Source organism: Geotrypetes seraphini, chromosome 13 (assembly GCF_902459505.1).
Source record: "Geotrypetes seraphini chromosome 13, aGeoSer1.1, whole genome shotgun sequence".
Classification (NCBI taxonomy): Eukaryota; Metazoa; Chordata; class Amphibia; order Gymnophiona; family Dermophiidae; genus Geotrypetes; species Geotrypetes seraphini.
This window is the reverse complement of record NC_047096.1, coordinates 45,425,522-45,440,779: the sequence shown is the minus strand read 5'-3', so window position 1 is coordinate 45,440,779 and position 15,258 is coordinate 45,425,522. Positions and strand designations below refer to the sequence as shown.

The 15,258-nt window shown below is 40.8% G+C and overlaps 1 long non-coding RNA gene across 1 annotated transcript; it reads right to left on the bottom strand.

Annotated features, from left to right (window-relative positions):
- Nucleotides 1-5,688: 5,688 nt before the first annotated feature.
- Nucleotides 5,689-6,165, bottom strand: LOC117347354. The gene is made up of 3 exons (XR_004536775.1): nt 6,133-6,165; nt 5,845-5,988; nt 5,689-5,735 (listed from the first exon to the last, which is right to left on the bottom strand). It is a non-coding gene; the product is annotated as an uncharacterized LOC117347354 (long non-coding RNA).
- Between the last annotated feature and the right edge of the window lie 9,093 nt (nt 6,166-15,258).

The window sequence follows — 15,258 nt, the reverse complement described above, 5'->3', positions numbered from 1 at the left end:
TCTCAATCGTTGTGGTATTTAAGTCCACACAGAGATAGCCGTACGGCTTTCTGGTGGCATCCTCGAAGGCTTCTAAAAAGAATTGTGATTTTCCAGGGTACATCTGCCTAGCTAGAATGGCTACCTGTAACTTATCTCTAGGATTCTTAAAGAGAACCATGTATTTGGTGTTTAAAGTTATAGTCCGGCTTGTTTTACCCTGGCAGAAAACATTCTGAACTATATATATGATGCTCAGGTTTCTGTGATGTACGTACTTAGTAAAGGCATTCTCTATTTCACCGCTTTTACAGGCAGAATCCATTAGATCATCTATAATAACCAAGTTTACTTTATGGGTTGGAAACATTCGGTCATCGTTAAAAGTATCAGGCAAAATGTCCGTAAAAGTAATAAAAGGATATTTATTTAACATTTCTTTATACAACTTGTGGCCACCACTATAGCCCAGGGCAGGGCTCTGCAGTAATTTTGATGGCTACAATAAACTGTGCATTAGCGTGTGACCCGACATGGAGCCACCCTGCAGGACTGGACTTTTCAACCGAACTCACAATCAATTCAAACAAAAATAAAGTCTCAACCCTAGGGTTGTTTAGAAAAATAGTTCTTTTTACTTGATTCGTTAAGGCAGGTAAGTACTTCCTCCAACTTTGTAACATCAGTTAGGGCTTCTTATAGCATTAAAGAGAACCAAAACAAAACTGCCAAAAAGGGCAAGAAACTAAAGTAGTTCATAATAAAGTCCCAACTTTCTTCCCCTGCTTATCAGGTCCCAATGGCTCTGGGGATCCAGCTCTTTGTAGAGCCAGTACTGCCTGCTCCAAAACAGGTATTTTATTCCATCAAAATAAAGTTCAGCATTTAAGTTTCCTCAATTTCCAATCATTAAATGAAATAAAGGAAAGCCTCTGACAAACATATCTGTCTGCCAGGAATAGGAGAGTGAACCAGGTTTTGCTAACATAAAGGCCTTCAGATAGGCTTTCAAAAATTCCCTCCCAAGGTGGCAGCAAAACCTCTCCCCACACACTCCTAGCTTCCTTCCAAAACAACATTCAAGAAAAAACAAAAACAGCACACAAACAGTTCCAAAAGAACCACACTCACTGTTTGTGGATTAAAGCCAAGTCCACCTGCATTGGTTCAAGATAATTGGAATCACAGTCAGCACAAGTCTCTTGGCAGTCCATAGGCTCTTCCTTTGGGAGTAGTAAATCTTCTGCTTGCCCAGCCTCAGCCAGTTCCATCGGTATAGGGCTGTTACTCCTGTTTGCCTCAGGTGAAGCTTTAGGGAGACAAGACCTAAACTTCCTCCCTAACCGGCTTGCTGGTTTGAATGCCACTGCTGGCTTATCTACTCTAGGGGCGTGCCCTGTTCTGAGGGTGTCAGCAGAACTCCAGGGGCCTCTTGAGCTCCCCTGGTGTTGACTTGGACAAAACTCACTCCCTTCATCTTCAGATAAATCTGGCTCTTCCTGGTGGCCACTGGCATTATCCCCCACATTATCATCCTGGGAAATCCTAGCATTTTCCTTCCGGGATTTTACTTTTACTTTATTCCTAAGCTTAGCTGGGACCTTGGCAGGCCTTGTGTCTGCCTGGTCACAAAAGGCTGCCAACAACTATAACACCAAACAATATTGTCAGGCATGACAGACAATACACGGCCAGCGTGTTCTAACAGTTTTTTAACAAAGAAGCTCTTGCCTGAATTGGACGGTCCTGCTAATATACAAGAGAAAGGGTGCGACCAGCGGGCATCCACCGTTCTAGTATCCGTAGGGTAGTGTGCTGAACCCATCCTCCTCCTTCACTCTTTTGTCATACACAACTTGCTATGTTTTTTTAATCACACCGGTCTCTATAGCCCACCTCTTTTTGTTTCTTATAATACCGGTTTGTTGCACCCCTATCTTTTTCTGGGGTAAACCCTCTGCACCCGGTTTGTAGTCAAAAACTAGATCTTTTAAACTAGTAAAATTGATTTTCTGGCTGTTTTCTACATTTAACGTTATCCCTTTTACTTTCATACAGGTCTTTCCACTTGTCAGTTTGTAACCGTATGTTTTAGGCCCCGCTGATACATACTCAGTTATATGTTCATCGGCAGGTATCTCACTGGTGAGCTCCCCTAAATAATTGCCCAGAGGGGGGTTCCAGTCACCTTCGCGGCTCACAAATATCACAGAATCTGTATCGTGGAACAGACAACGTTCTTGTAGATTGTCTATAAGTTTGTACAACTCTAAACGCGCATAGGCTGTTGTAAAACAGGCTATGAAAACATTAGTGTTACCGGGCAAAGTAGTGCGGTCTTTTGAGTGCTTCCAAAACACGCAGGCTGTTTCATCATCGATAAAGTCACACGATGAAACGTCAAATTCAGGGGAAAACAGATATTTAAAGAGATCATCAGGCTCTCTGACAATGCTAACGGTAGGCAGGTTTGTCCTTTGACCAAATTTCCCCCACAGAGAATTTAAGAAAAGTTTTGCTATTTGGCGTTTAGCAGGGTTTAACTGAATATGGTCTGCCCGCAAAAGTACACCTTCTTTTCTATAGAAATCAGAGATGTACATGTTTTGTTTTTCTGTATCATTGCACCACCGGGGGTAGTCAGAAGCCTCTTGTTTTTGACGGAGGTGTATTTTGATGTATTCAGAAAAGAGACTGTCAGATTTTTGCTCGAAACGCCAGATTTCATAGATTTCAACAACCACATAACCTTTTGCAATGGCAACATCCATCTCCACCGTGCACCAAGTCCCCACGAAAGCTCTCTCCTCATCCGTATGGGCACACGTTTCTGGTTGCCGTGCATCGGCACACGTACGGCACAAAGGAAACATAAGCTTACCCCCCCACCCTGACAGGTAACACCGGGAAAAAGAGCTTTCTTGGAGGATATACTTTTGCTTTTATAAAACCAAAGTAATTTGTGGGTGGACCAAAGTTGTCATAAATGATTTGCGGATGGCCTGTTGGATATTCCTTTGTTTTATTGACAAATGGGTATAGGCTGGTAAAATCGTAATAGTGTATTTTTTCCCCAGGTTTTGTTTTGTAGTATAGAGAAACAGCATTTGTTCTACCCCCAAAAAGGGCATCTCGTGGGGCCAAGGGTTGTGGTAATGCAGCGCTAGCCAGGAAGTCTGCACAGCCCCTATCATTTTCTTTGACCATCCGCTTCCACTCATGCTCCCACAGACTTACGACCTTGAAGCCCAGGCTTTCCAAGTAGGCTGTCTTTAGCTGCTTTTTGTAATAAAGAGAGCCATAGGTCGTGGCTGCTACAGGATTCTGGTCTTTATCATTATAGCAGACCGGACAGCTGTGATAAAAGCAACTATTAAATTCAAAAGCTGTTTCTACCCCATCAATGACAGCGTAACCGTCAAGAAAATAAGACCCCACCTTTCTTTCACCCCCGTTCAGAGCATGCATGATCTGTATATTTTGTGCAGCCTCTTGATACAGCAATCATTGAATAGAGGGGGATGAATATCTCTTTTTGTGTCTGTGATAGTTATCCGGGGGGATGAGCGCCACGGTCTTGGGTTCTAAAAACATAGGCTAGGGTTATATATTGGAAAGGGTCTAAACAATTCATTAGAATTTCTGAAGTACCCTCACGTTCTACAACCACATTATTAGATAGAGCGTAGAAATCGCAAATGAGACAGTCACGTTGGAGCATGTGTAATTCCAGTAGTATTTTAGAAAAAAAAAAAAAATCTGCCAATGAGGAGTTTTTACTAAAATACATGCAAATATGCACATCAATATGCACATCTGTGTCATTTTCATGATTTCTGCTCTGTAGAGAACACATGCCTGTCGCAAAATAGCAACATCCTGTTGACAGTAATAAGCCAACTCTTTTTGCAAATCAAACGTCTTGTGCTGGTTGTCCTTGTACCATTTTTAAAATTCCTCTTTTTCTTCAGGCATCATGTTTCTCACACCATAATGCTCCTTATCTGGCATACACCCCACATAGTTTTGATTTTCCTGAGTATTAAAAAAATGCGGGAAATAACCCTTACAGCCTGGAAAACCTAAGGCCTTTGGAAGTTTGCTAAGTTTCATAGGTAGGAAATTTAGAGAGTCTATAAAACGAATAGCTAAAGGTTCTACTGTGATTTGTAAAAGCTTACCACCTTGAACCAACAGATCTGTGTCCATCTTTTCCTTTAACAGTTGGCTAAGAACAAAATACCCGTCATAACCTTTGGCATTATGGGCTATGAAGGTATAGTCTTTAAATTTTTTGTCACAAAAAACCTGTATAAAAGCAAAAATACACTCAAGACCCTTGAATTCCCATTTTCTTGTTTCGTACAAGTCCTCGGCATATATGTAATTAGGAATGTGCCAGCCTGTTTCCTGCATACATTCGCAATCGTAAATAATATACTTTTCAGATGTTTTGAGTTTATCGATGGGTGTCATAAAACATAAGTGTATGTCATCACCGCTTAAGGGTTCACGGCATAGCTTACACATCCTACCCTTACATTTATGTTTTTCGTTCACATAGGACTCACATTTCAGACACAGTGTTTTAGATAAACACTCCACTTCTTTTTTCTGCGCCAGCTGCATATGTCTATCTAAACAGTCTTTAGAGCGACAACACATCTTGCAATTAGGACACCTCTGCTGTATACCGTCATTGTTCAAACATGTCTGTGTCGAACAAAGACGGCACCATAATGTACAGGAGTGGTCGTGACTATAGGGCTTCTGGCAAAAAGTACAGAAATTACGCTCCCCATAGAATTTTTTGACATCGGTTATGCCGTAGAAATGATCGTCATGTAGCAATAAGAAAACCGTTTTTGGATAAATGGGCTGGTCTGATGTTTTAAAGCAACACCATGAGTTTGTATAAAACACAACTCTTATATTTATCTTTAAATGTTGTTCTATGGTTGCTACATCATCGAGCATGACTTTTTTATGTACCGACCACCTCAAATCATTATGTAGCTTTTCAGCACCTATTAACAGTTCAGCATCTGTGAGTTTTACGGGGGATATAAGGGCTGTAAGGTTACCGGCAAAACACAGGTTATTGCCTGTGTTATTCAAATCTATTAAATACATCCTTTTTTTCTGCAAAATCTGGCTAAACAGTATAGATTTTAACACCCTACGACCCCCACCACCCTTGTTTCTTATTACAAGTACAACAACACGAAATAAATCACAGACCTGTATTTCTCTGTGACTTTGAAGGAGTTTAGCAACCTGGTCTAAGAAATCATCAGCATCTAGCGATTCGGGATTTAATTTACCAGAAAACAAGGAGTTGTGAAAAAGTGACGAATGTAGGTGCACTTGTACGTAGTCACCGGGCGATACTCTGTTGCTAACATCGTCCAGGATATGTTGAATGCCTTGGCGTATAGCATTTTGAGCATCACTTAATGATGTTATCTTGTCTAAATTAATGAAACGAAATTCTTCTGAATAAAGCACACCATGAAACTTGTCCAGTTTACGATCCCATCTTTTCACAAATTGGACATAGTTGATTGGTTCTGAATCTTCAGAAGGACCTAATGCACCCTTATTTGAACCATCCTCTGACACTTTGCTGCTATCAGAATAATTATCAACTTCATAACATTCTCCTTCTTCTGTGCTGTCCGGCTGTGCTTCTGTGCTGTTAAACTTTTCTGTCGGCTTCACGGTATCTGCTTGTGACTTTCTAACATTTTCCCGATCTACAATTTATAACATAGCATAACCGTTAATACTTTTTCCCCATCAACCATTATAAAAGTAATAACATTTTCTTTTACACTAGTCTCCTTACAAAATCAGAATACTTACTATTTCGTTTATCTTTTGGTTTCCTGTAAGCAGCTTTGGACTCTGGTTCCCCGTGTAAGAAGCTTTTACTATGCGATCTTTTCCTGTTATACTTTTCCGTCAGGTTCATGGTATCTGCTTGCGACTTTCTAACATTTTCCCGATCTACAATTTATAACATAGCATAACCGTTAATACTTTTTCCCCACCCTTGAAGATCTGACTGCCTAATATTTTCATGATCAACCATTATAAAAGTAATGACATTTTCTTTTAACCCTAGTCTCCTTACAAAACCAGGATACCTACTATTTCGTTTATCTTTTGGCTTCCGGTAAGGAACGGTTGTTGGTTAGAACTTGTCGATGTAGAAGGTGTCGGCTCTCCAGCCGTTTCTTGGTCTAATCATAACGAAAAAAAGAATGTTTTGTAGATGCTGTTTTTAAAAACCAACATATGTGCCAGATAATACATTTGTCACTTACTGTTTAATATCTGTTGTCTTTTTCTGGTAAGAGATAGTTTATTTCTACCATCAGATCCCCGTTCCTGTTTTTAAATGCAATGATAGATTCAGAGAAAGAAAAAATGATGTCCCTAAAACCAAAAATAAAGGCCCCTTTTCTACTCACCATGTTAGCAGTTGATGTATCCGGGGTCCGGTGTAGCACCCACAAAAACCAGAATGCTTGCTGGTCTTCTCATAGTTTATTTTATACACTTACACCCCCCTCTATAGAGGTTATCCATTCACAAAGGCTTTATTGTATGTCTAAGGCCTCTGCTAGAGCTTGTTTGTCTTGGTTAGTCATTTTAGATACCAAAACGACCCCTACGTGTCTAGAGCCTAGTTCCTTATAACCTGTCACACCTTCTATTGTTTTAGTTTGGGCTGATAATACATTTCTAAAACACACCACACATTTTATAATTTTTTTAAGAAAATCTTTATTTTACAACAATAAAATGTTTAAACTTTTATACAAACAAACATACCGTTAGACACTGTATTTCCCACAATCCCGAGAATAAAAAAACAAAACATGTTTTAAAAAGCATTTCTTTTGAAGAATGATTTATAATCGGTGTCACGGATTAAATCATTTACAATCTCTACATATGCACCATCTCTCATGAAATTGACCAATCTATTGAGTAGTCGTGGCCCGTTTATAGAGGTCTTAATATTTCTGATTAAATCAATGATTATATTAATGCTTTCATTACAAAGCATCAATATTTTCATTTTATAGCCTACAAAAGTGACTACATTTACCACACGTCCTAGGCATAGCATGTCACAAGTTTTTTTGAGTTTCTGCTGTATTTCCTTATGTCCCCATATCAAGCAATCGTGGTGTTTTTGCCCACCAGCACGTATTAAGCAGGCTCCACAATCTTCATCCTTCACGCCTTGCAGACATTTATTTAGAATGCAGTATACAGCCACCTTTATAACTGATTTAAGTTCTGTTGGTGTTTTGGAAAGGCCTATGCCGGTCCACAGTCCATAATCACAAGAATCTTCAGGTTTACGCTCATTCACCGCTGGTTCTCTTTGAAACGAGCAGAAAAAACACAAACATGATAGATTTATCATCGGCATGTACACCATGTCCACAGGTTTCTGTGATCGTGAAGATCCGCCACTTCCCTACAAAAAAAAACAAATAAGCATACAGAAATAAATTTTCCTTTTTAAAACACATGAACACATTCAGCTTCATAAACCCTTCAACGACCCCTGGTAATACAAAGTGCGTGTGTGTCTCTCTCTCTTACCGTGGAAGATCCTGGCTTTTCCAACATGTCTGTTGCTTCGGCTTCAGCAGCGGCTTCATAAAATTCAATATCTGAAGTATTATCCTCTGGTTGTTCATAGCCTACATCTTCATTTTCTGTGTCTGAATCATATAGCTTTTGAGCATCTGGAAACTCTTGTATTTCAGAATCTGTTAATTCGTGCGTATGCTCCCCGGTATCTGCCGTCACGTCAATCGGTTTTTCAGACGGTGAGTAACCCTCTTTCTCCGCATTACAGTCTTTAAGAAAGTTACGAGGCCTCTTGGTAGGCCTTTTTTCAGTTACCTGCGTGTTAAAGGGATCCATATTTTCTTTGTCTGATTCGTACAGTTTTTCGGTCTTTGGGTAACCCTCTTTTTCTACATCACGATCTTTAAGAAAGTAACTCAATCTACGAGCCTTCGTGACAGTCATTTTGCTTGACGGCTTGAGAACCTTTATTTCTGTTGCTAACAGCTGTGAGAACTTTTTATTTCTGATGTTAACAGCTGTTAAAGATCTAAGACATACGTCATTATGACAACACCAGGGGGACCGGGACAGGTTTAAACACACCTCCTCCCTCTCCCCCCTTGACTTTATCAGGGGAGGGGTGCTGCAAGGGGCTTATCAGCTGTTACCATGACAATAGGGGAGCTGGCCCATTAACCATTAGCTCAGAATTCCTACTGAAAAGTGTGTTAAAAGCAAATGCAACCTTTTCTCGTTTGTTTCTGCCCCTGCTCTGTTTTAAAAGCAGGAAAGATTTTGTGAATGCCTTTTGTTTTGTGATCTGCTCTATCCGTGAGCTCTTAAACCCTGTCTTTTAACTAAAAACTGTTAAAATAAAGACGCTTCTTTTCTGGCCACATCATTTCCAGGTGGGGGGTTTTGACTAAGTCTGTTTCCCCTATTTCCGCCTACGTGGTCAGAAAAGCGCATTTCCGCCACATCATTTACCCTATTTCCGCCTACGTGGCCAGAAAAGCGCATTTCCGTCGCTTAATTTACCCTATTTCCGCCTATGTCATCAGAAAAGCGCATTTCCGGTAGGGGCAGGCACTCCCATTTCCGGTGATGTCATCAGAAAGCGTATTTCCGGGGTTAAACATGCCCCCATTTCCGGTGATGTCATCAAAAAGTGCATTTCCGGGGCGGGACATGAGGGGGTGGGGCAATGGGAGGGGCGGGGCTTGAGGGGCGGGGTCATGGGTGGGGGTGGGGTGGGGCCATGGGCGGGGCTACCACCATTCATTCCTATGGGAGAGGCGGGGCTTAGGTGATGAGTGGGGCGGGGCCATGGGCGGGGCTACCACCATTCATTCCTATGGGAGGGGCGGGGCATGGGCAGAGACTAAGGCGGGACAATGGGCAGGGCTTAACCCGGAAGTGAACGCTGATTGGTCGATCCTTATCTCTGACAGCTGTCAATCATTTTGACATGAGGTGTACCCATTATACTACTACTCTCAGCTCATTTTAAGTATATTTTTTCATTTATAGCTTGCCTATTTTATGTAAATATTATAAGCACATGTGGAGGGCCATTTTCAATAGGACGTCTAAGTCCCAATTTGGACATTTCCCACAAAATGTCAAACTGCCAATTTAGATGCGGTTTTTTTACATTTTTGTGTTTTGAAAATGCCCCTAATACATAAAATAACAACAAATCTAAAATGCATCAAGTACCAACAATCAAAGATAAAATTAAAACCATGAATGAAAACAATTCTAACAATATGACACAAAAAAATTCGAGACACTCAAACTTACGGATGTAGTTGCCAAAGGACATAGTCTATACAATTAGGGCCAAATTCTTCAAAAATTCATCAAATATTAGGCGCCAGCAGGCACCTAGATCATACCTACCAGCACCTAACTTGTGTTTTAATTGATTTTAAGTGGCACGATAATTGGTCGCACCATTAACAACCAATTAAAAACTCATTTTTATAAAATGTAGACATTGCTAGGCACTGCCTGGGACTGGCACCTGGGTCCATGGTATCTAGCGGTGACTAATGAAACCAAAACCCAGAAGTGGGTGTATTTAAGAGTGGCACTGGACTTTGGCATCACTAGGCACTGGTGGTCTTGATTCTGCAAGGACCCAGGTGCTGGAAATGTAGACCTACTACTACAATTAATTATTTCTATAGTGCTACCAGGGCTGTACAACCACAAAGAGACAGTCCCTGCTCGAAGGAGCTTACAATCTGAACAGACAAGACAGGCAAACAGGATGCCATGGATACAGTTAAGGGGAAAGGTTAATCTGCTGACAAGGTTGGTGGGGCCTGTGAAACTCTGGCCTACATTTCTAGCACCTAGGGTCCTTGCTAGCCACGATTCTGTAAGAAGTGCCTGTCCATGACTGACATGCGGCAGGTGCCATTTACAGAATCAGCCCCTGAACTGGCTTCAAAAGAGGTTTGGACAAGTTAAGCATAGAAACACAATGGCAGATAAAGGCCAAATGGCCCATCCAGTCTGCCCATCCACAATAACCATTACCTTTTCCTCTCTCTAAGAGATCCCAGGTGCCTATCCCATGCTTTCTTGAATTCAGACACCTCTTCCGGGAGACTGTTCCACGCATCTACCACCCTTTTGGTAAAAAAAAAGTATTTGCTTAGATTACTCTGGAGCCTATCACCTCTTAACTTCATCCTATGCCCTCTCTTTCCAGAGCTTCCTTTCAAATAAAAGAGACTTGACTCATGAGCATTTATATCATGTAGGTATTTAAATATCTCTATCATATCTCCTCTCTCCCGCCTTTCTTCCAAAGTATACAGATTGAGATCTTTAAGTCTGTCCCCATTCACCATGTGATGAAGACCATGTACCATTTTAGTAGCCTGCCTCTGGACCAACTCCCTCCTTTTTATATCTTTATGAAGGTGTGGCCTCCAGAATTGTATACAATATTCTTAAAGGAAAAGTCTATAAGAGGTTATTTGGGAAAACTATCACTTATCCATGGAAATGAGCCATAATAAACACTTTTTTTTTGGGGGGGGGGAGGGGATTCTGCCCTGTACTTGTGATTAGGACTTTTTTTGAGGTGGTACTTTTCCATTGCTTGATAAAAATGACCTATGATCCCCAAATATTAATAAAATAATCCAGATTCTTCATATTCAGTTCTACCTTTTGATGGATTCTATGACTGATTTCAGAGGGGCCTGGCTACTGTGGAGTGGGTCCCTCAATGAGCACTCCACTCCTTGATATTTGAGTAGCAGCACCTTTTTGCTAGAAAATGCACTGTTATAATCCAGATTGGCCACTGTTGGAGACAGGTGCTAGAATTGGTGGACTTTGATCTGGCTCATAGCTTTTATGTTCTAATGTTTTTCACTTTCTGAATCAGAAAAAATGAATCTATCTTAGCCTCTTGAAGATGTGGAAGAACATTGAATGAGAAAACATGGTATGGTCTGATCTGACATGGCGTGTTAGGGCCTTAACGCGCGGAATAGCATCTCGAAAACAGGAAGTCAGAGGGTGGGGTGGGATCAAGACCAGCAGAGCCCATAGCGATGCAGGCAAGAGGGAAGGCCCTGTGGCTTCTGTCTTCATTATTGGCATATGATTTAGTGCAGGGGTCTCAAAGTCCCTCCTTGAGGGCTGCAATCCAGTCGGGTTTTCAGGATTTCCGCAATGAATATGGATGAGATCTATGTGCATGCACTGCTGTCAATGCTTATTCATTGGGGAAATCCTGAAAACCCAACTGGATTGCGGCCCTCAAGGAGGGACTTTGAGATCCCTGGTTTAGTGGGACTGGGGCCAAAGGCAGGGCTAATGGCAGCTGAGTGAGATGCTCAAACTGCGGGAGCCCCTGGAACTGTAGGACCCAGGGCAGCTGCCCTGTTTGCCTCCCCCCCCTCCAAACACTGGCCCTGGGAATAGTACTTTCTCTATAGCCACGTGGAGCTCTAAAATGGAGTTCTAACAGAAAAAACAACAAAGGCATCCTAGAAGCAGGGAGGTACCAGCTCACTAAACAAAACAGCAGTACACTCTGGAAACTTATATTTCTTAAAGCATTACACTCCATTTACATTTTTCTCCATACAGGAAACATGTTTACATGACTATGGGGGCAGAAAACTGCACATAAAAGAAAGGACCTATGTTCCAAAAACACTGGTGAGTCTAAAACAAAACAAAAATTGAACAGTAGTCTCTGGATGTCACAGGAATTGTTAAGCAATGAGGATTTTATTAAGAACAAATATCCAATTATAAAAGCAAAAACCATTAAATATATCTGAAGTTCAAAAAGTATCAATTGCTCATGAAGAAAGGCAAAGAACGCCAAAACACGGACCGTGTTGGGTCCAATACACGTCTCTATTTCTAATGATTTATATTGCCACCTTCATGAGCAATTGGTACTTTTTGAACTTCAGATATATTTAATGGTTTTGCTTTTATTTTTTTCTCTTTATTTATTTATCATTTCAATACATCTAATATATGTAGATGTTAAAGGAAATACAAAAGTATAGCATCATTTAGGGCTCCTTTTACTAAGCTGCGATAGTGGTTTTTGCACGCGCTAGATACTAACACCAGCATTGAGCTGGCATTAGTTCTAGCCACGTAGATTGAGTTTAGTGCATGCTAAAATTCTGCGTGCGCTAAAAACGCTACAGTAGCTTAGTAAAAGGAGCCCTTAGTTATTCGGACTAAGCACTAAGAAATAGAACAATGAGATATTTATCTTAGTACAGTCCACAATCTGGAGAGAAGGCGCAAAATTAAACCCTTGATTTTATAATTGGATATTTGCTCTTAATAAAATCCTCATTGCTTAACAGTTCCTATATAATCATATAATCACAGCTATGATCCAATTAAAAAGTTAACCATTTATGTTTATACAAAATACATTGTTGAAAATATATTTGTGAAGTGCTCAGACCAAGAAACCCATATAATAGTGATGTCACTACAATGAGGTTTACAAGGGGACCATCATTGCCTTCACGAGTCCCCTGCCCTCCCTGTATACACTCTAAAACCTATAACCTAACTGATAGGTCCTTCCAGCTTGTAGTACTTATCTGTATTGGGGAGCAATTGGTGCTGTTGACTCTCATTGGTGACTTGTTAAAATTAAAGTGCAAGTCACCAATGAGAGTCAACAGCACCAATTGCTCCCCAATACAGATAAGTACTACATGCTGGAAGGACCTATCAGTTAGGTTATAGGTTGTAGAGTGTATACAGGGAGGGCAGGGGACTCGTGAAGGCAATGATGGTCCCCTTGTAAACCTCATTGTAGTGACATCACTATTATATGGGTTTCTTGGTCTGAGCACTTCACAAATATATTTTCAACAATGTATTTTGTATAAACATAAATGGTTAACTTTTTATTGGATCATAGCTGTGATTATATGATTATATAATAATTATCGTCACAGAGTACAAAGAAACTTATCTCTCTAATTTGTAGTCAATTAACAGTTCCTATGACATCCAGAGACCACTGTTCCATCTTTGTTTTGTTTTGGACATACCATGGGAGTTTACCAGAACAGTCCTGTAGGCTGATGAGCACCATGGTGGTGATGAGAGATCCCTGGGCAGGAGCAATCCACAGTCGCTCCTGCCCTTCTGGTTTCATCCATAAAAATGAGTCCCCTAGAGATAGTCTAGTGTGATTACAATCCGGGAATATGTTTCCCAATATTTTATTTTTTTGTGATTTTTAAATCCATAATGTGACTTACAATGTGTATCCAATGTTCACTGCAAGTCACATTATGGAATTTATATGGTAGTGAGCTGCTTTAAGGGGCAAATGTGAATTGAAGCCCTAATGCAGCTTGACATCTTCTTCCCTGAATCTTCTAAAGCTGGGTGGGTGCTTGTACTCTTCCTGGCTGAAAATGCAGGTCATGCCTGAAATTCTAGTAAAGAACTAGAGTCTTGGAGGACAATTGAAAATTCAGAGTGATTGCAAGGTTTTAGAGTGAATGTTTTCTGGGAAAATATCTTCCCTCCTGCCTGAAGCCTGTCACCAGGGAAAAGTGAGTGACCTCAGAAGAATCCTATGTTATTTATGCATTCAATCTAAGCTGCCTTTCCCAGCTCAAACATATCCCATTGAAACGTCCTCCCTTCTTTAAATATCATTAAATGTTCATCTTTTAAATGAGCTTTTATGGAATTGTTTTGCCCTCCCATTTATTGCAATGAAATATCTCTGCAATTGCATGAGATACTAAAACATTTGTTAACTGGTCAATTCATGCTGCCGTTACTTATAATTCTATCACATATTTAAATGCTGTATTTTCTTACACTAACTTAATTTTGTTGCTAAAAAAAATAACCTTCCTCAAAAATAAAACAACACCTTTTCCAATGCTGCATGACCCTGGGAAAAAGATAAGGAAGCAATGAGACGAAATTGAAGTCATCCAACAACTAAAAGAGACCACATGTCCCACAGCTTGTACTTTGCTTTGCCTTCTCATTATTGTTAACGAGGTTGCAGGTGGTTTGCGGTGATTTGGTGGCTTTATCCAGCAGAGAACAAGCCTTGTGTTAAAATTACTTCCTGAGCCTGTCAGCTGTCAGGAATGAACACAGCCAGGGCAGCAGTCCAAGTACTGAGCAACTATTTAGTCAGAAATCATGCTAATGTTTCCAGCCCATTGCTAGGACTGCTAACTGGCTCCATTTCTGTTGCTCAGATTGATGTTGTCCGGGTTTTATCCTAATGCATGCATGGCTATGTTATCTCTATTTCTTCAAAACTTCAAGTGAGAACTGGTTCTACCTGATCAACAGAAAAGCAACAGCAAACAGAAGTACTGTCTAATAAATATCACAGAACTAACCTTAGGGTAGGTATTTGGGACCCTGCTCATTAAGAGCATAATTCTATAAAGAAGTCTCTAATAGTTACATGTCAAAATAAATTACATTACATTAGTGATTTCTATTCCGCCATTACCTTGCGGTTCAAGGTGGATTCTATCTGGCCATTTCCAGAGGAATTATAGAATAGATAGGTTGGTTCGTAGAGATGAGGTGGTTCTTGTGGTGTTAGGTTGTTTTAGAGAGTAGAGATGGCGTTACGTTGGTTTTGATAATTAGAATACTGAGACACACATGCATTAGCTCTTTAAGATGCTATCAGTGATACATCAGAGTTTGGGTTCATAGACAACGGCGCGAAAGACAAAAGCACGCGCCGACAATTGAGCGCAGTGCGGAGGCGTGCGCCGCACAAAATTACAATTTTTAGGGGCTCCGAAGGGGGGTTTTGTTGGGGAACCCCCCCAGTTTACTTAATAGATATCGCGCCGGCGTTATGGGGGGTTTGGGGGGTTGTAACCCTCCACATTTTACTGTAAACTGAACTTTTTCCTTAAAAACAGGGAAAAAGTTAAGTTTTCAGTAAAATGTGGGGGGTTACAACCCCCCACAACGCGGCGCGATCTCTATTAAGTAAAGTGGGGGGGTTCCCCCCCACACACCCCCATCGGAGCCCTAAAAACAGTAATTTAGAGCGGCGCGCGCCTCCACGCTGCGCTCAATTGGCGCGCCTTTGTTCCGGCGCGCTTTTGACCTGACACCCAGAGTTTGTATGGATTCATTTATTGAATTTTAAAACTC